The sequence below is a fragment of the Canis aureus genome, chromosome 6 (assembly GCF_053574225.1).
Source record: "Canis aureus isolate CA01 chromosome 6, VMU_Caureus_v.1.0, whole genome shotgun sequence".
Taxonomy (NCBI): Eukaryota; Metazoa; Chordata; class Mammalia; order Carnivora; family Canidae; genus Canis; species Canis aureus.
Genome location: NC_135616.1, coordinates 77,076,242 through 77,102,734, shown reverse-complemented (window position 1 = coordinate 77,102,734; position 26,493 = coordinate 77,076,242). Strand labels below are relative to the sequence as shown.

Genomic DNA, 26,493 nt, shown 5'->3' with positions numbered 1-26,493 from the left:
AATGTTCTAATGGACTAGCCTAGGAATTTCTGAACCTTGAAGCTTATGGATGGGGTAAGGGAGTATGTGAAGAGTAAAATTTTAAAGCTCTGATGAGGGTATATAAAGAATATGATGATAGTTGGCTACAGAAGACTTTCTTTAGAAGACCCAATTGTAAATACTTGCAGCATTTGTATAAATACTATTTGTGTGTCGACCTCAGTTCCATTTATAGATAGTTATTTGGGTGGTTCTATAAAATGCCTGCCTTGCTAAATCAATCAATCATTCTAGCCCAAAGCCATTAGCTAGAAAAGAAAGCAAATCCAGGAGCCATTTTGGTTATCTTAACATGGATTAAATGAATTTATTTTAAACTCAGAAAATGGGGATTAGAATGAGATGATTCAGCCAAAGCAAAAATGATCAATTTTACTCCCCTTTCCACATCCCATTCAAATTATTTTTGGAAATACTGAATACACACCAAAAACTGAAGATTGTGATTATGATTCTAAGGAGACAGAAAAATGTACAGACAATTATTAGATAGGGAGTTTTTTTAGGGTGTAAAATACACACAACATAAAATTAAGACCACTTTTAAGTGTCCAGTCCGGTGGCATCAAATACATTCACATCACTGCGTAGCCATCACCACCATCCATCTCTGGAACTTTTTTCATCTACTTAAACTGAAACTCCATACCCATTAAACAACAACGTGGCATTCCATCTGTCCCCCCATCCCCAGGCCCCACCAGCCCTGGCAATCACCAGTCTACCTTCTGTGTCTACGAATTTGACTATTCTAGGTACATCAAATGGAATCATATGCTGTTTGTCCTCTTGTGATTGGCTTATTTTACTTAGCCTCTTCAAGGTTCATCAGTGTTGTAACAGAACTTCCTCATCTTTTAAGGCTGAATGATATTCCATTGTATGTATAAAGCACATTTTGTTAATTCATTCATCTGATAGAAAGTGGGTGGCTTCCATCTTTTGGGTTCTGTCAATAGTGCCGCTACGAACATGGGTGTCCAAGTATCAGTTCGAGTCCCTGTTTTCTCTCCTCTTTAGGTATGAAGATTTTTTAGAACTCCTATAAGTCAGCATCCTGAGCAGCTACTCCCCTAGGTGTCAAAAGAAAACCCCAAAATACTTTCTTAAGAGCGACAGAAGGAAGGATAGAGACCATATATTTTTTTATACTTTTTTTTACAGTGTTTTCCTCTTAATTGAATGGATTCACTTCTTTCAGGAATTATAATTAGATATTGATATAATATCCTACTTGCTATTCTCTGACTTAAATAATATGTAATTGCTTGAGAATCTTAACTTTAGACCTGAAGGTTTTCCTTTAAAAAACACATTTAAGAAATACCATTTTTCTCATGCTATTTCCATTAATAATGGAGTTATATTTGCATGGAATACTACTCTCCAAAATGCTTTCTTCTACTTTATTCATATTTGCCAGCACTAACAATGTGATGATTACTTAATAAGTATATAGGGAGATAGGTAGAAAGACAGATGATAGATAAGTAAATAGATGGATGATAGAGAGACAGATAAGTAGTCAGTCTGGCTCAACTTTTTTTATACCCATAGGAGGGGAAACTGAGATTTTGAAAGATTAAGTGTAAAAGGCCCTTTAATTAGAAAGTGGCAAAAGTCAAAGTTCAAACTTGGTCTTCCTCGTACCAAAACCCATTTTAACCATTATAGATTTTGTTCTCCCTTAGCTAAGCTAATCCTCACCACAGCATCATGAAGTTGATGGGGAAGTTGAGAGCTATTCATTTTCTCTTGACGAATGGAGTTCTGAAAGATTACATCATTTATTTAAGATTTCATAGCTGCTGGTGCTACAGCACAAACTCAGGTCTTCTGTCCCATTCTTTATACTTTCCCCATAACCCATGCAGCCATGACTGCCATTGGTTTTTGTTGACGTTAAATATTGTATCCCAAAAGCAAAAGTCTGAACTATCTAAGTATTCCATGCTCACGGACTGGAAGTACTTTAAATATGTATATTTAAAAATAGGCAAAGTATGTAACGTTCCCCATGCCATACTTCTTTTATCAATAGAATAAGCATAACATTTTAGATTTGTTGAGTTTAAAAATAATTCTCCATCATCTGGACCTTAATCTCATCTCATTACACTTAGGAAGAATTACTGTGAGAAACTTTCCTAAATATAAACTTGGAGTGCATTTATGCTTTTGTAGTATTAAAAATACTTTAGAGCTTCGACGCAAATCCTACTAGTCCTGACCTGATATGACAGGAATTGCGCAGGTACTTCAAAACGGGATCCTTCAAAGGGTTCCCACCTAAGCTTGTCTTTATAGCTAACTGTGGATCATTAGCACTATTAAGAATCTTCCAGCGTGCTAGTTTTTAACCTATAGAAAATTTCAGTAATTATTGCTAGAACTATTTGCAACCTAGCTGTCTTTGAATTTTATTAAATAGAAATGTTATTTGTGCATTTAGCACGCAGGGAAGAGGGTATCCTCTAAAGGTACTTACTCATTATTTTTTGGATTAATCCAGTTTTGTGTCCAAGAACTGGACTATAGTTTCCACACGCTCCTATGCAAGTAAGTACAAATGTAACAAATTTGTTTTTCTTTTCATATAGCCTAAAAAAATCACCCTCTAGTCACCTCATCAAAATATCTTTGCACCTTTTATTGTAATGTCTTTTCAGACAGAAGGGGGGAGAAATGCATTGTAAGTGTTAAGAAACAGAACTATGTGAATGAAGTGCTTTTTAAAAATCCAGACCCAAACCCCTTTTAGGTTTCTATTAAGAAAACAGTTATTACATCCTCTTATTACAAGTGTGATTGTTATCACCTCTCCCACTGCTGGGCTTCATTTCCACCTGGAGACATCTGTATGCCAATCCCAGGAGAAATGCCTATGCTATACCCCGTCAAAGCTCACATGGCCCCTCTGCCCCGGAGAATGTATTATTAGGTAATCTCTCCCTTTATCCAATTGATTTCACTTCTAACACATTTCAATGTCATTAGCATAAAACCGAACAGAGCTTAATGATCACTTAAAACTAAAATCAAGGAAAGGAAAAAAGTACTTTGTTGTAAAAGATGGTTGGTAATAATATTAGAATATTTTCGGATGCAAGCAAAGTGTAGAGTTCTCTACAGAAAACTGGAAACATACCTACATTTATACTTTGAATAGAGACATGATTTTAAAAATGCAAACACTCTGAAATATTTGTATGACACAGTTTCATTTCCAAAGGAGAATGGTTATTTGTCCTCGTTTCCCCATTTACATGAATAAACTTTGTCTTTCTTATGACAGATTAGCTAACTGAAGAGATTTTTTTTCCCCCCACACAAAGTATAAATAGCTGTCTCCCAGACATCAACTTTTCAAAAAGCCTACCATTGACAGCTGATGTAGTCATGTATGTTTGGAGGAGCTGTGTTCTGAGTCTCAAAAGATACTTTACCAGAGTCCATTTGTTTTCAAGTTTGTGAGGTGGCCCTTCTCTAATGATACTCTTCCTGTCACATCCAAATGTTCACTCTACAAAGGTCCACAAAAAGTGAGACCCAGAATGTTCTTTTAAACTCTGAATAATTTGAAGGTAAGACATGGTCTAAAAAAAAATACATGGGGAGAGATGAGTAAAAGAAGGCACTAACTAAAACAAAATAAAATTTTAAAAAATGAAATAAAATATGGATGGTAGTCAAAAAGGCAGAGAAAGGGAAGTGATTTGGAGACCTAATGAGGGAATTCTAAGGTTGTCACTGCTTCCAAAATATTGAGGAGGAAATAAAGTTTTAGATGGCCTATTAATTTACTTCTAAAACAACTCCCTACTTAAAGCAAAGATATCATTTTAAAAATATAAATATATCTGCATGTTACTAAAATATAGATATATGTGGTACACACACAACAAAATTATCTTTGGTTTCTTAGAAACAGACACTATGATACACATGAATTTCATATTTTGAATTCAGTGTACTGGTAAGCACTGTAGTCCTTTCTAGAATCCAGTCACTCTTCTTTATGGGGATACTTGGGTTTGGCTTCGGTTTTATCAGTTCAGTATGTGTTAGTATTTAGATTTGAAAGTGGCTAGAATTTTCTAATTCCAAAATCCCGAGTACCTATCTTTTTTTTTTTTTTTTTGCATCTGTGTTATATATAACAACTTAACCGAACAACTGAACTGTTCAGAAATGGATTTCTACTAAATTTTCTTAAGTGCCTTTGACACGTTATTGCTGAAAAAAATATATATTATTTTTTAGTGGCCTCTACTGTAGATGTACTAATGTGCTACCAGCCATGCGAATTATATATGACTCTAGGAGACAAACACCATCTCCAGTTACACATGAAGGGCACACATGGGTTATCCAACATGTGAGTCATCAAGAAATGCAATACTGTGCAAAGACTGGTGAATCACACAGTCTGTAAAGGCAGCTTTTTGAGCTTTTCACGCAGATGGCTGTTGCAAAGCATAACAAGGAATAGGAGGAGGAGGTAGGGGAAAGGACAGGAGAGGAAAAGAAGTGGTGTGGAGGGGCTCTCTGTAATCAGTTTTTCTTGTTTCTTAGTCTCTTGACCACTGAACCAACCACAGAAAGGAAACTTGCAACTCTTTTTTTACAATTACCATTCTCAGGTACACAGTGACATTTGAAAATTCTAGAAGTGACCATATTCAATTTAGAATTATTCTTGAAGTGTCACACCCTATATACTCTAAGGTGGCCTGAGGAGTACCTTCCCGTGTTGTTTATTTAATGTTGTCTTCCACCCTGTGATAAGCTACGTGAGGACACGGACCATATGCCTCGATAGTGTACAGCGGTTGAGGATACGAAAGAAAGAATGGAGAAAGGAAGGTCTTCTAATGTTATTTTGGCATCTGTGAAATGTATTCATTTTTTAAAGCTCCGTCTCTTCCCTGTCCTCCTTGTCTTGAAACAATTCATGTCAAAGAAAGCATCTTAGCACACACACACACACACACACACAAAAAGACATTAATTGTTGCTGTGGCCCATAATGTCGATGTACCACTAACCATATGAAAAAATAAACAACATGTAAGGAAACTGTCCACGCATTCAATTACCCTTCGACTAGGATCCAAACACCTTACCACAGTGCTGAAAACTCTTCATATTCTAAGCTTAGAAACAGCATCTTCAGACGTCCCCCTTGCCTCTCTCCTCACCCTGTTTCAGCCTTGTCTGTCTACTATCTGTATACTATTTCCCTCACACATGAATTTTGTTAGGCCCTGTTGCCTTCTCTTTAAAACTCTTTCCCCTTGGAGTGCCTCTGTATGTACATTTTCCTTCACAGATAATTTCTACTTGTCTCTTCGTGGACTTGCAGAACGTTCCAGAATATTTTCATGGATTTTGTATTTAGAGAAAAGAGAACATTAAAGCAGAAGGGGATTTAGGGATTGCCTAGCCCAACCTTTCTATTTTGCAGCTGAGGAAACTGAGGCACAGAGAGAGGCCACTGCACAAAGTCACACACAAATGAACAATAAGCCGAGGCGAACTACCCATCCCTTGGCCGGTCTCTTCAGTGGTGATCATTATCTGCTTTCAATTCAGACAATTCTGGAATTAACCTTGGGGAATGTGTTAACTTTTCTGAGTCTAAACTTAAAATTGGACATAAAAATAGGTAATCTAGGATAGTTTTTTACTCTCCTTCTTTTTCTTTGGTGACAGTTGAGCCATTTAAGCTGCAGACCACATGGACTTTCTTATTTTCAGAGAGACCTGGGATAGAACAGCAGAAGATAGTAGTTAGCATATAGACGATGGGGTTAGATTTTTTTTTTTTTTTTTTTTTGGTTCAAATCTTAATCCACCTGGTACTTTGGGCAAGGTACTTAATGGCCGTGCCTCGATTTTCTTATTTGTAAACTGAGAATGATTAACTTACTGAATTCATTCAAACATGCTTAGCCAGAGCTTTCTGTTCTAGGCTTTGAGGATTTGGCAGTGAACCACACACGTAGAAGCTCTAACGGAGGTTCCATTCCAAGGGAGAGATAATCAACTGATAAAATATATGCGCCCTCCCCTTCCTCCAACCCACAGTAAGTGCTCTTTCTTCTGCCTGGAGCTTCCTTCCTGTAGCTGTCTACAGGGCTAGCTTCCTCCCAGCATTCAGGTGCTTATGATCCCCTTCCCTGGGCACCTACTTTAAGTTTCAGTCCCACCCGTGTCACAGCTAAATTCCCCTTCCTACTCTATTTCTAAAAATAATGATTCCTTGTTACTGTCTAACATGCCGTATGTTTTTATTAATTTGTCTAGTTTATGTTGCATCTTGCTTACTCAAATATAAACCCCACGAGGATAGGGACGTTTGTCTATTTTATTCTCTGCTCTCTCCGAAGAACCTAGGCTCACTTCAGTATGCGCCTGCTGTGGGCCTGGGATTATCAAGTACTCACTATCTATTTGTTAAATGGCTGCATTAATATCCAGTATAATGTCCTATGGTGATACTTGCAATTAAGCAAAGTAAAACAGAGTTAAATTTGTAGAGAGAAAGATCCAGGGACTAGTTTAGGTAAGGTGGTGAAGGTAGGCCTTACAAAGAGAGAACGTAAAGACTGCTAACTCTGGGAAACGAACTAGGGGTGGTAGAAGGGGAGGAGGGTGGGGGGTGGGAGTGAATGGGTGACGGGCACTGGGGTTATTCTGTATGTTAGTAAATTGAACACCAATAAAAAATAAATTAAAAAAAAAAAAGAGGGTAACCTTTGACTAGAGACATGAATTAAGGGAGGAAAATAAGCCATGAGGATAACTGATGGTTGAACATTCCAGATAACAGGAACAGCTGTGCAAAGGTCTTGAGCCTAATTCATATTTGACATGCTCTGTTAATGGCAAGAAGACCCAAGTGACTAGAGCAGAGTGAGTGAGGAGAAGAAAGGTAGGAGACAAAGTGAGAGAAACCATTCAGACCATTCATGTAAACCCTAGTGAGGACTGTGGATTTGATGATAAGATAAGAGAGGCAACCAGGGGCACCTGGGTGGCTCAGTCAGTTAAGTGTCTGCCTTCAGCTCAGGTCACGATCCCGGGGTCCTGGGAAGGAGCCCTGTGGGGGTCGGCTCCCTACTCAGTGGGGAGCTTGCTACTGCCTCTCCCCTGCACGTGCTCTTTTTCTCTTTCAAATAAATAAATAAAATCTTAAAAAAAAAAGAGAGAGCCAACCAAGTTGAGGTGTAGAGAGATGTTAAGAGAGTTGAAGCCAAATATCTGAGGTGTACACATATTCAATACAAGTTAGTTGCTGTATACCAGGGATTGAGTCACAGTTCTAAATTACAAAGGAAGGCAATGAAAAGAACAAAGAAATGAACGCTGAATTTCCTTCCCTGTCTATACCCTTTATGACAACAACAACAAAATGCACAGACGGCAACTTAGGATAGAAAGGGACATCTGGAAAATTCTACTGAAAAAAATATATATATAAAGATTGGGTCTCTCTCTATATAAAATGGGTTATAGTCTGATTTTTAAAAAGACATATCACATGTAGCAGTCACACTCATAGAACCTGAAACAGTTTGGTCCTAGTCTGTGTTAATGGATTTTTCTGCACTTCGTATTCTTAAACTATACAGCTGTATTTTATCAAATAATCAGTTAATGAAATGATGATGGTTTCCTGTCACATAATTTGTTTATTCCAAACTACTGTTTGATCTCACAAACACACCAACACATGACCAGCCAGACCATTTAACCCCTTTAAAATATTACCCCCCCGCCCCCCGGAGGAAATGAGTTTTTACTATTGACAATGTCAACCCAAATTCTGTACGTGTTTACATTCATCCTAAAGCAAGTACATGGTAACATTGAAGATCATGCTTTATGATATGCCTTATTGATCAAGATTTTGTATTAATTATTTTCTGCCTTCAGCACGGTTTCTGGAATCTTCGATAAATGCGACTGTATTTCCGAAGAGAAAAATTTCGAATCACCTAATAATTAATTCATTGTCAAGGTGGCAATAGATTCAGTGTAACAGCAAAGCATGTTCTTTCAACCTCACCAGAGAAAGAGGGAACTGCTTTCTTAAAAGACTCAGAATGGGAGTCTTTGAGGGTTTTTTAAATGAAGGGCCATGCTTATACTTCATTATTTAGTCCAGTTCTTGTGTAATAGTGAGCATCTAATCCATTTAGCAGATTTTATTTGTCAAGCTAAAAAGGCATATGCTATATTTAGTTCCAGCAAGAGTTGTAGAAATCAGATGAAAAAATTCACATACAGTTGGTAGAACATGTAGGCTTTTAATTATTTTACTTGTCCAAAGGGCACAGCAATTGGGCAGACTGCCTACTATATATTATAAATTAATTCCATTTGTCCTGAAAACTTGTTCATTATTTCAGTACTTTGAATTTTGGCTACCCTAATTAATCTCTGTTTTGTAATCCAGGCACTTGAACCTCTGCAAAGGCTGCGTTTTTCCAGCCAGTAATCACACTCTCAACAGACAGCCAAGTGCTGGAGACAATGGTTCCTCCACCCTCTCTGCTCTACCTCGGCTTCCGTGGAGACAGACTTTCTGTCTCTGATTTATGTGCTGAGTCCTCCTTGAGAGAAATGCCGGGGTGGGGAAATGCACGACCCTAAAGCAGATGACTTGCCTCCCATCATTGCTCCTACCCCCTGCACACTGTCACTAGAGCACGGGTCAGGAGCCAAGAGGCATCTTGGAATATTCCCTAGAAGATACGAACCCACCTCACAAGTGCCTTCTCGGGTTACGTCTGCTTTCTTTTAAATCCATGCACTGTGAGGTGTGTTGGACTTGGGGGTCTTGGTGCTGTGCTTCCTCACCATGGAGAGGAGCCCAGAGCAACGGGACTCTGGCCTTGGTAGCATAAAGGGTCAGCAGGTACCATCTTGCATTCACTCCCAGCGTTCTCTTGCCAAACACAGCTGCTCTTTTTAAATGAATGGGAAACTATTTTTAACGTCAGTCATTGTTCATTTAGAATGAAAAAAAAATGTGTTTCATCTGACCTTTTCTGATTATTTTCCTTTTTACTTCATATAATGATGCAGGAAAATTCCTTACAATGAACTCTGTGTTCAAACCAACCAACTAACCAACCAACAAAAACCCCCAGTTTACTGGTCACCTAGTTCTTCATTTATTCCTTGAAAAATCTACTCCCTAAACCTTATCAAGGAGTCATAGAGGAAAGCTAGCACATTGTTTTGCTTATTGAGTCTACTGGTATTTGTAGAGGTAAGAATAGCGCCATGACTGTCGCAGATAAGGACGGGAGTCAAGGATGGCTCTTGATGCCTGACCATATAGAAGATTGCTTTGTTCCTGGTCAGACAAGGCTTCAGAAAATTTGGGGTTTCCCATTTGTTTGGACTTCCCACTTACCACTTTCTATATTTTTCTGTATTATTAGAATAGTTTTATATTCTAAGCATCTAATTATATTTTGGTGAGTTTAGATTGGGTTAGGAGGAAAAGGCAAGAGACAAAGCCATAAATAGCCAAATTCAAACTAGTGTAATAATTAATCCATAACCTAAATAACTCTATTAATAATATAGGTTGGTAAATGTCTCTCACAACGTATTTTAAAATTATTTCTCACAGAGAGCAAGTATAACTTGAACTGTATAGTATTTGTTTTTTAGAAAATCAATTCAATAATGGGAAAATATACCAAGAAAACTATTTCAAGATCCAATGTCTAATTCTGCAGGTAATGTATTCTTTTGTTTATGAGTTATACTTCACCCTTCTTCATTTCAAATATTGAAACATGAGGTGGCTATTTTTGAAGAAGAAGAAGGAGAAGAAGATGGAGGAAAAGGAGGAGAGGAAGAAGAAGAAGAAAAAGGAGGAGGAGGAGGGGGAGGAGGAGGAAGGAGAAAGAGGAGGAGGAGGAAGAAAGAAGACCAAGTATCTAGGGCTTTAAGAATTAGATTTAAAAAAATTATTTATTACAAAACATAAAGCATTCAAGTTCTTGTTCCAAGGGAAAATAACAAAGGAAATAAATCCATTAAACATTCTTGCTCTTCAAAAACAAAATGAATGGAAGTGTGTTTCATGACATTTTGAGGTCATACATGTTTCCTCGTGGCTTCTTAGGAGATGGGAGGGAAGGTCTGAATGGAGAGATCGCCTGTCCATGTGGCATGTGGCACCAGTGTGATGACACTAATGTGAAGGAACTAGAAGTTCTAGATTCTTAAATGCATTTTTTAAAAAAAGAAAAAAAGAGCTTAAAAAACAATTTGAATAGGAGGCAAATGATATTAGAATTAAAGATCTAAAATTCTAAGTGTCATCAAAAAAATCTCAAAGAGATATTTTATGAGAGTGTATGTTTTTAAGTGAATGTGATGTAATCCAAATTTATATTCACTTTCAGCTAGTAATCTATACTCAAAGGAGTAGTGCCTATCTGTTTGTTTAAGGTAGAAACTATGCTGTATTTGGTGTCAAGTCCTCCTACTAATACTCTCTGACATTAAAACATAGACTCTGAGAATTTTAAATTTTACAAAGGAAAACCAAGATAAAGCAACTTTTAGAAAGATTCTTTGTTTCTCTTTTTCTTAAGATAAAGCTTTTGTTCAAGCATGCCAGTTTAAAAATCTTTCCTTTTCCTCCCTCCCTCCTTCCTTCCCTTCCTTCTTTTTTTTTTTTTTTTTCTTTTTTGTGGTGCATTTGACTAAGAAAAAAAATTATGGTAGCTTTAGACGGAAAAATATTTTGTTTATATGTGGAGCTTCGATGCACAGTCACTAAATTAACAATAGAAGCAGAGCATTTGATTTTCATGTTTGTTTCTAGACATTAGCAAAAATGGATTATTTCTGTTTGGAATTTTGAACTTGGGGCTCCTGCAGACTTGCCTTACGTTTGCAAGGTTTTGTAACAAGTACCTGAACACGCTCTACTGAGAATTCCAAAACAAACTTTATAAAGTCAGAAAGTAAGAAAATGGATGCAGCTTCCAAATTCAGCCTATTCCTGTAGAAAGATATTTGAAAACAGCTCTGGCATACATTTTTATGCACCAATCTCTGAAATCGTTAAAAATATAAAAAGAAAAGGAATGAGTGCTGAGCAAATGTTTCATAGGACATATACGAAAGCATGAAAAGTAAGTCAGCTTAAAGCAAATTACCAATCTTTATTCTTTCAAATATTCCTCCAGATGGAAATGTCTTACTGCACTTGGATTAATTGTAAAGACTCAAACTTAGGAAGTGTCATTAAGTACAGAACTTCGAATAAAATATATTTTTCCTTTCCTACCCCCATCATCCTGAAGACACACAAATTGTCCTCAAGAAAAAATGTCATGTTTGGGGAAAATATACTGTTTATAAGTATGTAAATATACTGAATTTCAGGAGACATGTATTAAGAATTTCTCGGTGGGCTATATATATATATTTTTTTTAATTCCATTATTTCTCCTAAAGTATTCCAAATTTGTAATAATGGACATACATCTAATTTTAAATTTTACTACCCATTCCAGTAAGATATCTTTAGTAACTATAGAAACTCATGAAAATTGTACTTTTAATGTAATATTGATTTTAAGTGAGGTAAAATGTTATATTTTAACGGCTGTAGGAAAACTGAAGCCCTTGCCATTATTCCTGCCATGTGCCTCAGGCTTTTTCCCATAATAGAAAGGAAAGCATGTTTGTTGATATCTTTTGTCTCCAATAGATATTTTTAGTTTTTTGATACTAATTTTATATCCCAAAGAAAAGATAATATTTCTCTGGAGTGCCTTTGAATGTTTCCCGTAGAGGATGGGAAAACTGTGGTAACTTAAAAGTGCTCATTGAAAAACATTTCATGAAGCCAATCTTGTTTATTAGAGTTACAGTCTTGTCGTTTGTGTCCATAGGACTGTGTGCTTTTATGGTTGTTTTTAAATTGGTATAAGTTAGCATAATTTTGTATCATTCAGGTGATCTTAACAAAACTGGGCAGAGTGTAGAATTGAGAATGTGAAAGGAACTATTTTTAAGTGAACACTTAGGTCAAAACTCCGTCTCGTAAAAATATTTTTGTTACCCTAAAACAACAAAAAGATTTGAGGGGACTCTTTGACAAGTTATTGCCAAAATTATTTTTCCTTTTTTTTGCCAGAAAATAAAAGCTGAAAATAGACTGAAGCATAATATATTTTTATAGCTCTCTCTCCAGAATGACAGAATTTTCTGTAAATCTCATTATGTAAAATATGCCTTCCCTGTGGTAAGTATGAGGTATGGGGAGAAACTAATTGGATTGCTCAAATTAGTCAATATGTCTGAAACTATTTCGGGGATGCTTATCCTTTTCGGTAACTACATAATTCAATTTGTTGCTTTCTTGTGAGAATTCTTTTGAGCAACAAGCAGAAATCCAGGATAACATTAAGAAATGAGATTTTAGGCACAGGACGATGACCACAGATGACCACAATGTACACAGGCATCTCAAAGAACATGATGTCCTGAAAAATAAGACAAGATTGGTAGCATGACAATGAATGACCGTCAACTTTTTGGACATTGATGTAAGCTGAATTTAATAAAAACAAAAGAAATGTTAGAGAAAGAAGACTATAGAGTAACGTATGATTTTGTTAAGGTCTTTCTAATGGTATCTTCTGGGGAAAATATCTTCTAGCTAAAATGATTTTTTAATTAAAAAAAATTCTAAAAGGCTAGAACATTTTCCCTTGAGGATATTATAATTGGCAGGATCTTAACTATTAGTAAATAAGTCCTTGTGTTGCTGTAAATCAGCCGTGGAATAAATATTTCACTTGCTGAGACTTTTTTATAAATATCAATATTTATGTTAATGTGACTGATTTCTGGGTAAACATAGTCCTATATACACATCTGAACTCCATTGGCCCCTTGGAGTTAATTGCCTTGGAAGGTGGTGCCACAGGCCAGGGACTCCGCCATTGGTCACAACTTTTGGGGGATTGCCTTTAAATCCAACTCCATTTATTTTTAAACTCCATTTTTTAAAAAAGATTTTATTTATTTATTCATAAGAGACACGCGGAGAGAGGCAGAGACACAGGCAGAGGGAGAAGCAGGCTCCCTGCGGGGAGCCCAATGAGGGTCTCGAGATCGAGACCCCAGGGTCACTCCCTGAGCCAAAGGCAGATGCTCAACCACTGAGCCACCCCGGTGTCTCTAAACCCCATTTTTAAAAGATACTGAAAGAAGACAAGTCTCCATCCTTTGAGGGTGATTCAGTTTTCAAGAATATAGCTGGAAAACCCCTGTGACATTTGGTGCATAAAGTAGTTTGATCATTGATACACAAGGACTGAAATAAAACAACTAATCTAATCTGTGCTGAATGAAATCCCTCTAAAGTTCATTGTGGTGGACAGAACCAGATTATTTGGATATTTGTTCTGAACACCCACCTGGAGGAAATACTAAAAAGGGATCAGAAAATAATCTTTACTGGACCTCAAGGAGGGAACAGTATGTGGTTAATATAGTTAGAGGGCATGCAACTCATTCCTCAAGGTATGTTTTGGTAAGAACAGAATTAGATAAAGAGGAACTTTTATCTAACCAGAGCACTCCGCTCCCCCCCTCCCCTGCTGTCCTTTATATATATATGACTATTTACTAAACAAAACATGGGGACAGTTAAAGCATACAGTGTTGAATCGGTCCCCAAATTGTTATCCTTTCCGCGGTACCCACATGTCTTGTTCAATCGAGATAATACAGACATGTTTTCAAAAATGAAAATATTATCAGAAGAAGTATATAGTCTACCAAGAGGTATTTGGGGCTTGGACACCTGTTTATGATTGCAAGGTTTAAACACACGGTTACCTTTGTTCACGTCACCTGAAGACAACATATGGCCTATTGCACAGAAGAGTAAAATTCATCATTTCATCAGATGCTGTATTAAAGAGAAAGAATTATTTGTTGGAAAATTAACCCTGTGCGTTGCTCTCTATCAATTGTTCGGATAACAGTTGGCCAAGATCCCCGATGAGCTTTATTTAACCTGTTCACGCTTTTCCACAGCAGAACCTTTGAGAATGATTAGCTTCTGGGATTTAGACTTTAGATTCCAGATCGTCCAGATGTGTGGGGCCCCTGCATGGAAGTTAGCTGCTTCTCTGTGGTTTTACAGAGTCAGGAAAAGGAGGAATAGATGGGACATGGACTCTGTTTGAGCAGTTAGATATTCTAGATAGATGTGTGCCAGAGAATTAAGGAGGAGGCGACAAGCACACGCTGATCACCAACTATGTTCAAGGAAATATGTTAGGTCCTCTGGTCCACAGATGAGTGAGAAACAGTTCCCGACCTCAAGGATCTCCCTGTCTAGTGGGGAAAATAGACAAAGTAAGAGAAGTATACGAAAAAGGGGGGGGGGGGGTTCATAAAATTATCTGCGTATCCATTTTTCATTTTTAGAGTCCATTTCACAGAGAAAATATATATAATGTTGAAACTAGAGGTCTGTGTCTCCTCGGTGTACATGTCTTTAGTCCATTGTATTTCGTTATTCTCTCATTTTAAAATTCAGTAGGCAACATTAATTGGCCTTTAAAAGTCTTGGGGTATAGAACATTATGTTATCTTCTTGCACGATTAAAAAATAATTCTTAGCTAATAATCATGCAGCAAAAAGGTATTTAAAATAGATGCTAAGTAATTATATAGAGAGAATTTGATAAGGAGGCGAGATGGGTGGTAACCATAGAATTCCGTCATTCATTGATAGCTTGTCTCAAATTCTCTAGCGTTTTTGAATCTCTGTGTTAATTGAGTATATAATTTAATACTTTTTAGAGAATAAATATTTGTCTTTATCCTATGGCTCTATGATGTTTTTTTATTTGTACAATAATCATCATCTTTTCCATAAAACATTTATGGTACTGTGGGCATATCTCTAGTCTTATGTCTAAAATTCTTTGAACATCTAAGTATTTTCTCCCCAAATGTATGCCTTTTAGACCCTTTTGCAGAAGAAATTTAACTGTATTTGCATTTGTGTAATTTACTCATCGCTAGCTTCATGGTTGGAATGTTGCAGCTGTTTAACAGCTTCGAGGCAACACTAAAAACTAGTTTTAAGACAGGAAACTGGGAAGAGTAGTGTATTTAATTGGAGTTTCAGAGGGGATATAAAAAAGGCACGTAAATTGACTTTGATCCAAGATTATCTAATTAATACCTTCACTGATTAAAAATTATGAGCTATACCCAGCCACTGCATTATTATTAATAGCAGATAACTATTGTTAAAAACAGTTGTATAGATATGTCATTGTGTCAGTTTCCCTTGGTATTAATCTCCAGTAAACATTTAGGAATAATACAGGAGAGAGGGTGTTCATTCATAAGTCCAAAAGGAATAATTTCAAAAAATATAGTACAATTATATCATATCTTTGCCATAAACTAAGAGTTTGCTAGCTGGATTAGTGTTAGTGGGAGGGTGTCTTTTCTGGATTGCAAATAATTCATAAAGATTGCTTAAATCAAATCACAATTTTCCACTTGAACCTTATAACATCAAAGATGGCTTACCTCCATGTCTGATAGACTTTCATATAGAAAGTCTATATAGTTTCATATAGACATTTTTGCAAACTTAAGCCATCCAATTTTCTGCAAATATGTAAATATGAGAGGAAAGCAACCCAAAAGTGAAGATTTGGATGGGAAGGAAACCTTCTTGCTATGAAGTCACTTTCTTATTTCTCTTTCTCTCCCAATCTCAAAATGTATTTTAACGCAATAATTTCCATGTAACTTTTTTTTGGGGGGGGTGGGGGGAGAAGGAACAGTTATAAAGAATATAACTAGCAGTATAAAATTGTCAATGTATTTGGATTATTGCTACACATTTAATAAGGAACATTCTTACATTGGTACAAACGTGAAGTAACCTCTGAATGAGGTCTTTTGTCTTTCCTTTCTTCAGTTATGATTTCAGTGATTGTGTTGCCACATGGTCTTATTCTTCAAGAAACAAACTGATCTATTAATATTTCTAAGAAGAGAAAAAAAACACTGTGAATGGTTAACTATCGGGTTGTTACCTGTTTATTCTTTTAAAGCGCACAGTGTAAGAAATATTAATTAAGCCCAATAGGAATTATTCACTTTGACTAAGAAAAATCTAAAAATAGAATAAAAACTGTAAGAATCACAGAATCTTAGGTCTAGACAAGGTCATTTTTCAGTGTTCAAATCAATGCACAAGTCCTTTCGACAATTAATCCAAATATGTCATATGGCATATATTTGATGAATAGCTTGTGCTAAGGCATTTCATTTTCATAAGATTTATTGAGCAATATGATATTTAACTGTAATGGACTCTTGACTTGTGGCTGGAATCCTTTCTCAGCCTAGAAGTCACCTGTGGAGAGAACATAGCAACCTGCTGATTGTATTAGGTAAAGTTCCTGCTTGTTCAAGTTTACTTTAAATTACTCATTCATAAAGGATGAATTCTTATAAAGGTGATTTTGATGGAGTAAAACAAAATCCATGTAATGCATATCAGAGCTTAATATCAAAAAATTTTATGAACTTTCATAGTTTCCAAGTAGGGTATTTTGCAGAACATTAGAACCGTAAGCAATAACCTTTTAATAGAGATTTAGCTTTGTAGTTAAAATTGTCAAGTTCTGCTAATCTCATTAATTTTAAATTTCTGTGTAGAAGAGAAACCTCGAAAGCTACTTTTATACCATAAGTTCTTTTTAAAAATGTTCTATTTTTAGTCTGTTTATCCTATTCTACTTATTAGATTTTTTAAAAATCTTCACAGATTGTACTGTGTAATACATTTTTTACTATTTTTCATCCCCTTTCCACCATCCTAATCTCCAAATCATTCAAACATTTTTTTACTACCAAGTCAGTGCTTACTAAAAGCTCATGGGAAATAAAATTGTATTATATACATTGTTTCACACAGATTGATGTAAAAAACATTTGGTATCCTGTTGATTGAAAGAACAGATGCCTGTATAATTTATGAAGCCAGAAATACCTTCACAATATCTTCCAAAAATAGTAAGGTATTTTAATAACATAGTTAATGGTGAATGAAGTCAAAAGCTTGGAAGAATTTAAATTGTAGACTGAATTTTGAATGGAACAGAGACAATTTGGAAGATGTTATCGATACTCAAAAAATATTTGTAATCATGTGTAACATAATAAATCACAACTTAATATTTGATCATTTCACATGAAAAAAAGTTTTATAAAGAGTTTTACTTATTTATTCATGATAGACAAAGAGAGAGAGGCAGAGACACAGACAGAGGGAGAAGCAGGCTCCATGCAGGGAGCCTGACGTGGGACTTGATCCCGGGTCTCCAGGATCACGCCCTGGCCAAAGGTGGCACCAAACCGCTGAGCCACCCAGGCTGCCGTGAAAATTTTTTTTAAAAACCTAGCTTTTTTTTTTTTTTTTTTGATTATGTATCTCTGGTCTCCTCCTATGACAAATTTTAAGCAATCTGTATAAGCAAAGTATACTTCTTCTCAAAAACTGATGTTTTTTCCTAGAAAAAGCTTATTTTCTGTAATCCATGTGTTATTCTTAATTTTCCACAATGAATCTACATGCTTAAGAATATCAGCATAATAAGACAAATTGTGTAACTAACATGGTATGTTTACTGGGGGTGAATTCTCAAATTATTTTAAGTATCAGTCAACATGTCTATTCTTTCCAAACTGAGGGATTAATCAACCATTCCTGCAAAGTCATAGATCAAAGGCACTATATTTCCTTGCTAAAAATAAACACTGCTGACCATGGCATTGACACAGTTTGTGGAAGTCATGATGGCTATACTATTGGCATAATGAATCTTCATTATGAAAAAAATATGTTTTAGCTTCAGTTACAATTTAAATTTTTCATTTTATTCAGTTCACTCCAAACTTCACACTCTTCTAAAAAAAAAAAAGTGTTTTATTCTAGTAAAAAGAAAAAACCACTTTTTTTGGTAATTTGATTATTTACATGATTGATTATTCATAAAGGGATAGTTTAAAAGTCCATATAATTTAATTACAAAATATGCTCATGAGTTTTGGAGAAATGAAGAGAGTAATATGTATATTTTCTTTCCTTTTCTTTTTCTTTCTTTCATTCTTTCTTTTTTTGCTTCAGGAAGAAGCTTAAATTTCAGAGCAAAGGAACACTGAAGTATTTTTCCAGTAGACAAACTTTCAAACATTAAAAAATATGAAGGTTTGATGAATGTTTAAAAATCCAGTGAATACTTAAACACTAATTTAATTCAATGGATAGCCAATTACATACTTAATGTGTTTTAAAATAATTTATGACATAACCTAAAAAACAAGAAATCATGTTGAAAGATGAAAAGTCATGCTAAATACACCAGAATCCCCACACTGTGCTAATAATGTTGGACATTAAGACAGGATGCATTAGGTCAATCAAGGGCTCCTGACGTCAGGAGAGGTTAAGATTAATTGTAACTTTTAAGACATCAATCCTCTTTAAAACTCTCTGTCTTGGAAGAATTTTCCCTGCCTGTTGGTCAGTACCTCCTACCAGGTAAGGAAGGAACACAGCTGAGTGCTGATCTTACTGGGAATGTTATTGTGCTGTTTTAAGTGATGTATCTTGAAGCTATTTAGAAATCTAACATTTCTTTTTCTTCATCTTGCAAGTGGGAAAGCAGCTGTTTTTAAAGGGAAGAAGCATTAGAATCTTGGCAGACCTAGATACAAATCTCCATCCTTTAAAAAAAAAAAGGAATATTATGCTATCCTTTGCAGAGTATCTATTCTAAAGGGTTATTTGAAAATAAATTGAACTAGTAGAGTGTGGACGATTTTTTTTTCCAGATTTTATCTAGAAAACTAAAACTCAGAGAAGTTATGTAACCGAGCCAGTGAGGGGCAGATCCCAGTCCATTGACCCAGTTTTGTTGCTGTTCACTTATCCTCCTGTACCGTCCAATGCCTTTCAAATTGCTACAACATCCATACACGGAAGGCCTTTATACATGTAAACATAGTTTGTATACATTCTCTGCGGAAAAAAAAAAATTGTAATCCAGTTTGTGATAACCAATGATTAATATAAGGAAAATAAGTAAAGCAAAAAATATCACTAATGCTAGGCTGTTCTTAAAAGTGGCATTCATGTTGGAGTTACGGGGGTTCTTTTTTCTAACCTTCTCTGTTAGATTAAACTTTGATTTGAGATAGTATATGTGTTTTAAACAAACACACCAATATTTATGTCTATGAACGCTTCCAAGAACAAACACCAAGGAGATGGCTAGCTTGTAGATTTCCAAATCTTTCCAGAAAATAAAATTTCCTTTTAAAATTATAAGGACTCAATAAGGGTCAATTGGACTGATTTGTCTGTGAAAAATATCTTTTTATTGTGGAACATATACACTATGTAGGAGATATATATATATAATCATTTTTTTAAATTCAATTGCTAGTAGTGTTGCCAGATAGCACAGAGGTTATGCTGGAAACGCTTCTCTTCTCCAAAGCAAATTCATAAGCCGTTTTACAAAGTGAGTAGTGTGGAATTATTTCCACAGTTTTGGGAGGGAAGGAAAACCAGAAACGTTCAGGCCGTTTGCTGTCACCAGGGGTTAACAGCTATCAGGCATTACAAAGCTGTTGGAAAGCAAAATTATAGGCCCCTCTGGGTTGTCAGTATTTCAGTAGTAAAAGAGGTCTAATCTAAGCCAAGCTCTGGCATGACTTGCCCTGATTTTTCTGCTTTCTCAGTGAAGAGCCAGGTCTAAGTATTCAACTTGGCTCTCTCTGAATTGAGTCAGTTTGTGACCTCTTTGATGCTTTCACTCTTTCTACTGAAGTAGCCAGAGGTCCCAATAATTGCAATTATAATTACCAAGAATGAGCATTTCTGCAATAGGCACTTTAACTGCATAATTGGGAAGGTGAAAATGTTAGTGCTGAAACATTTTATGAGAGTTCATATCCTGAATAGAGGAAGAAATCTTCCAAGAAAATGGATATGAACCCAAGAAAGGAATCTAGGGGGCCCCCCAAATACCAACTAAGCTGACACCTCATTTATTCTGGGTTTCAGACATGGTGTCCCTTTCTTCCGGGGGAACGGGAAGGAAAATGCAATGGCAATTTTTCTAACGCGACATCTTCACTCTTTATGTTTTGAAACAGAGATTCATTTCCATCAACAGAAAATAAAACTGATTAAAATCTAAGTCTATTCGTGGATATGTGCTGTCCCTAAAGTGTTCAAACCAACTAGAATTAATAAAACTCATGTGGTAGCAAAATCCCATTCGCTTTCATTTGTCCAGATCAATGCCCACATGCTCAATTTAGGTCAAGGCATCAGGCAGAGGAAAGGACTGGAGACTGACATTGAGATGCTCTATTTCACACACTTGCCCTCTGGAAGGACTGGCAAAGGCAGTCACTTAAATTAAATACAGGTCATCAGACAAGATATATAATCTATTCTTAAAACAGACAACTTCAGCCTCCCAAATCCCTATGGCCTTTTGCTGAGGCACATCACACTACTTCTTCATGTTCCTCTGTCAATTCATGTTAGGGTCTGCTGTGTTTAAAAGTGGTATTTCATGTATTCTGTGACCCTCTTGCTCAAAGCAAAGAAATTGCTTTGGTTTATTTATGACCTACTAACCTTAAGCAAAACTGAAATATTTAATGTTCTCGCAAGCCTAGAGACGAGAAATAAAGGCTAAAATAAATCTGGCCTTTTGCAAGTTGGTCTTATTCTGTCCACACAACTCTCCAAAATTATGAGGAGGTGGACAGAAAGATATCGATCCATAAGTGACCTACTGCTGTGACTCCTCTTGTTCAAGGAAAGCTATGCGGGTATGCAGATTGCTACTGTCAACCTCAGAATTCTGGAATTACATACACTGCAGAGAAGTGCCACTGCACATTTTCTTACAGAAATTGTAAAATTTTGGTACTGTTGAAGCTCAGTGTTTCACAGATCAGTGATTTATAGCCAAGGATTAAGTCATGAAAATAAAGATGTGGAAGAGAGAGATTTAAAATGGAAAGCACACATGAATTAGCAGAAAATTAGGTTAACCAGCAAGTAGAACATTTTTTTTCCATATGGAACGAAAATAATCTAAAATGTATTCTCTTGTCCAACACAAGGGAACCTGCAAGTCAGAATGCAGACATCTTATTTCCAGTTTGGGAACATGTATATGGCTCGGAGATGAGATTTTTACCTTCAACAAACTAGAACTTTATGAAGCATGTATCTAGTTTATCCCAAGGAAAGAAGAAATTAATCACTATATTTATCATTGCTATTTTGTATATGACAAGACATCTGATGTAATTTCTTTCTTTCTTTCTTTCTTTCTTTCTTTCTTTCTTTCTTTCTTTCTTTCTTTCTTTCTTTCTTTCTTTCTTTCTTTCTTTCTTTCTTTCTTTTTTGTTTTTTTTGTTTTTTAAGATTTTAGGGCAACCCCGGGTGGCTCAGCGGTTTAGTGCTGCCTGCAACCCAGGGTGTGATCCTGGAGACCCGGGATCGAGTCCCATGTCGGGCTCCCTGCATGGAGCCTGCTTTTCCCTCTGCCTGTGTCTCTGCCTCTCTCTCTCTCTCTCTCTCAGTGTGTGTCTCTCATGAATGAATGAATAAAATCTAAATAAAATATCTTATTCATTCATGAGAGACACAGAGAGAGGCAGAGATACAGGCAAAAGGAGAAGCAGGCTCCATGCAGAAAGCCTGACGTAGGACTCGATCCCAGGACACCAGGACCACTCCCTGAGCCGAAGGCAGACGCTCAGCCCCTGAGCCACCCGGGCATCCCAAATGTAGTTTCTTATTGTTAGAAGTGAATCAATTTTATAGTTAGGAATTTTAAGTTAATTATATTCTATTAAGGGCTTGTAGAAAAATATTTTGGAAAATAAGAAGGTAGTTAAGCCTTGCAATTAATTTTAACTGCCTTAGAGTCTTGCTTATTAGTAAGCTAAATGCACATTTCGTGTTAATGCAAAATACACAAGTTAGAGTCTTTTATTATAGCATCCCTATTATGCAAATATTAGCACACGTAGCTGGAGAGGAATAGGCGTGGAATAAGATGGTTGTATGTTGACTTGACACGAATATTGTAACAGACAGGCAACATCCAGTTGTAATTGATAATACAAACAAACAAATCCCCAGGGCTTTGATAATATCCAGCAGCAACACAGAAACACCTACTGATAAAGCATTTTCCTAAAAAGTTTTAGTTTGTAGGAAAAGTTTGGTTGTTTCAAAAGAATGAACACTGCAAAATTCACATTAACCACCATCTTATATTCTAAGACTGTCACTCAGGAGATTACTAATCATTCTTCCCCTTAAAAAGTCAGTTTCCACATAAACATTTTATCTAGAAGTCACTAAACAATCAGTGGCTTTAACATAGTCTACGTGAGTGAAATATTAGAATATATAACCATTTAGAGTACATATTTCACAAACAATTGCCTTGGTTGAACAGACGATGGTCACCTTCAAAGCACTATTCTAAATTATTGTGGGTTGTCTCACCCACAGATAATTATAATCACGCTAGGTGCCAATTAAGCATATGAAATAGTGACTTCCTATCCTGGTTTTGACACAAACAAAGTGACTTTTTAAAAACTGATGATAAAAAAATATATATTGAAAATGGTTCTAAAAATATGTTGAGTAGAGTTTGTAATGATGTAAAAATAAGCATAAGTCACAAAGCACTCCTGGATAAAAGGAATATGAAAAGACCTCCCAAAAAGTGTTAGGGTTTTTGTATCCAAAATGGTTAGAAACGAATGATGTTGTAGCATACCTTGATTATTTATACCTTTAATGGTTTTAATGAAATCTTTATGCCATAAGCTAAGAAAAACGTGTTGAGCTGGTTTCTTCACTTATTTGTCCAGTAGTTCTGAATAAGAATTTTTCAGAGAATGTACTAATTTTATAGCCTTTTAAAATTTTATTTTTCTATAATCCTTAGGAAAACAATACTAAATATAAAAAGATAACACTAACAATTTGATTTTAGGAAATTTATGAAAATTCCATTTAATTTGTATAATCTAAATACCACATGTTTACCTACTATAAGCGTAGCAATATTTAAATTATAAGATATTGTTTTGATTTGCTACTTCAAGCTCCTTTGAATAACAAATCCTCCCTGTCATTAGGAGTGAGATAATTTCATCTCTGGAACTAAGCCAAAATAGGCATTTTTTTTTTTTTAACTCAATGAAACAGATCCTTTCCTTTCACATAATGTGATGTGGAGGTTTGCCAAGCTCTTGGTTGGAAGAATCACATTCTTCTTTCATATTCTTTTGAAATGGCTTAAAAATGCATAGATGTCTGACTAACGTTACCGTGTTGTTTCTGTCTCCCGCCCCCTTCCGATGCTTACAGATCCTATACAGTCAGCAGAGTTCTGAGTTTAGAGGTTGCTTCAGTGAACATTCAACGCTGTCGGTGAGTTTGGAATTAAAATCAAAACCATCGACCGTTGATTGTACCCTATAGCTAACCATCATCTACTACTCCATGGCTTTCAGAACTTGCAGAAGACGGAAAACTGAAGCAGAACCCACCAGGATGTTCTCTTCTCCACGCAGAGATTATTTTTTCAAAGGTCACAATCAACATTCATTGCTGTCGGTGGGTTGAACTGTGTGGACAAGCTCACTGAACAATGAATGCAACTGTGGCCCGCTTTTTGCAGACACAATCCAGAGATCTCTCACCTTTGAAAGACGTATTGAATGTCGTAATATTGATCCTAACTTTTTTCCTCCCATCAGCAGCATCTTCAGGTTTATTTATTCAGTTTTTATCGTAATGATCAGATTTAGAGGAAACAGCACCGAGTTTAAGCAAGAATGATACTTCCCTACATTTCTGAATGGTACAGAGCACTTAAAAAAAAAAAAAAAGGTAACCTGTTTTATTCATGGAATCTGTAAGATAATAGTCTAAGTTAGCACACCTTCCTACTGTCGCAGTGTGGGTGGAAGAGAAGACATGAAGAAACACACCAGCACCCGTGCCATCTGGCACCAGTGTCCTTAATAACAGCACTTAAAAATACCATTCTATCTTTTATTAGATTTCTTGGTCAAATTAAGACAGAAACACCTGGTAATTTTACATTTCTGTTGCTCTGGGTGGGGACTGGCTCAAGTAATCCTTCCTCTTGCTATGGTATTTGCTAAGGAAGAAAAAATAATGTATAAATAACTACGGAACTATCAGGACACTTGTGAGAGTCATATGGTAGATTGATTTCTCTAATTAAACCCAACTTTAAGATAAAACGTTACCCCTGCTCTTTGTGCTTTGCCTTCCAAGATGCTGATCTATGTTATTAAACTTACAACCGTGACCCATTAATGGCCTCACATTACTCATCTGACTTCTTCACAAAAACGGCTACGGATGTCATGGTTTTTCTGAACTAGTTCGGCTGTTTTTACACTGAATATTGTCACTGAATTATCCCACAGCAGTTTTAAGCTTGTCATTTGAGATAATGATTGTTACGTTGTTATTTGTAGTAATAGTAATGATAATGTAAATCCTTTGAGATTGCCTACGTTTGGAATATTTGGAAGGCTTGGATATTCATATTTTAAAATCTGTCAAATATATTATTCTTCCCCTGCCCTTGTCAATTCTATTTTCCTTCAAGTCCCCTTGCAGAAACCCATTTCTGGGACCCCTGGGACCCGGCTCCAGGTCTCATCATGACTATCAAATATTTCAGCACATCCAAGATCTAAACTGTGGTGTCTTACTCTCTGCCTAGCATTTCCTACCATTCTGGTTTCTCACTCTATTATCCACAAAGCGACTGTCCTTTCAATTTTGATGTCACTGGGGGAAAAAAAATGCCACCCAACTATATGGACGTGTGTTAGTACAAATCCATGGGCTTCCAAATTCCTTGATCCCTCAACTCTGACCTAGCATTTTACCCCACCCACCCCCCCCCCCCCGTGGTCAACCCAGATGTTTTCCTCTTCCTCAACTACTTCTCTCCACCATTCCATTTCCAATGGATGAACCGACCTCTAGTTTTCACTGAGTCGCTCTAGTCCATCTAGTTGCTCCCTCCATTTCCTCAGCTGTAGGCTCCAGGCCCATAGTTAACTTACTCCCTCTGCTTTGCTCAGGACATATCTTCTTCTATGATTTCCCTCTCCTCATTCACTGTATTGGCTCTTTCCATTTAATCTGTGTATTCGCTCTTTCCATTTAACCTGTGACAAGATTGGAACACCTGGGTGGCTCAGTTGGTTAAGCATCCGACTCTTGATTTTGGCTCAGGTCATGATCCTGGGGTGGTGAGACAGAGCCCCCTGTCTGGCTCTGTGCTCAGTGGAGTATCTGCTTCTCTCTCTGTTGCTCTCTCTCTGCTCCTTCCCCTGCTCATGCACTCTGTGTCTCTCAAACAGATAAATAAATCTTTAAAAAAAAAAAACCAAACCTCTGAGGTTTAGCTCTCAAGCAAAAAAAAAAAAGGACATTTAAGAAGAATCTTCTCTGTACTTGCTTCATCCATTTGTTTCATCCTCTTTATTTATTTTTAATCTCTTTATTTTTAAAAAAAGATTTTTATTTATTCATGAGAGACACACAGAGAGACAGAGACACAGGCAGAGGGAGAAGCAGGCTCCCTGTGGGTAGCCTGATGCGGGACTTGATCCCAGGACCCTGGGATCACACCCTGAGCTGAAGGCAGACACTCAACCACTGAGCCCCCCAGGTGTCCCTGTTTCATTTTCTTTAAAGCTGAGACTTTGAAAATAGTGTGCAGCACTGTCTAAATTCGTTGGCTTCCTATTTTCACCTCAACTATCTATAATTTGCCTTCTTCTTCCATTCCTCTCTCCACTCATGTATGCTATTTTCCACTGAAAATACTTTTGACCAAATCATGCTTTCCTGCTTGGGATTCCCTTGATGTCTGTCAGAATGGACACTCTTTCTTTAAAGTCCAGTCTTCAGGGGTGTCTGAGTGGCTCAGTTGGTTAAGCACCTTCCTTTGGCTCGGGTTGTGATCCCAGGGTCCTGGGATCAAGCCCCACGTTAGAATCCCTCCTCTGCAGCGACTCTACTTCTCCCCTATACCCCTGCCCCCTGCTTGAGCGCTCTCTCTGTCTCTCTCTCTCTCTCAAATAAATAAATCAAATCTTAAAAAAATAAATAAATTGCAGTCTCCATTGACTTATGTGACCCTAATCTCATTTGAATTTTTCTGTCTTTCTAACAGTGATGTCTTTTTTTCTTTTTTTGCTACCTATCTTCATCTGTTCAGTCTACCCTTATGT

General features: G+C 36.5%; 1 long non-coding RNA gene across 6 annotated transcripts in view; it reads left to right on the top strand.

Moving 5' to 3' along the window:
* The window catches only part of LOC144316457 (uncharacterized), a 76,664-nt gene extending 51,266 nt beyond the window's left edge, over positions 1 to 25,398 (top strand). For 2 of the 6 annotated variants that reach the window (XR_013382419.1, XR_013382420.1), the window contains 2 exons: positions 6,017 to 6,131; positions 9,804 to 14,938. This is a non-coding gene — a long non-coding RNA (uncharacterized LOC144316457). Of the gene's footprint in view, positions 1 to 6,016; positions 6,132 to 8,506; positions 14,939 to 23,572; positions 23,636 to 23,718 lie in introns of those variants that run through there. The other 4 variants (XR_013382421.1, XR_013382422.1, XR_013382424.1 and 1 more) reach the window with 3 other exon arrangements.
* Positions 25,399 to 26,493: the final 1,095 nt, after the last annotated feature.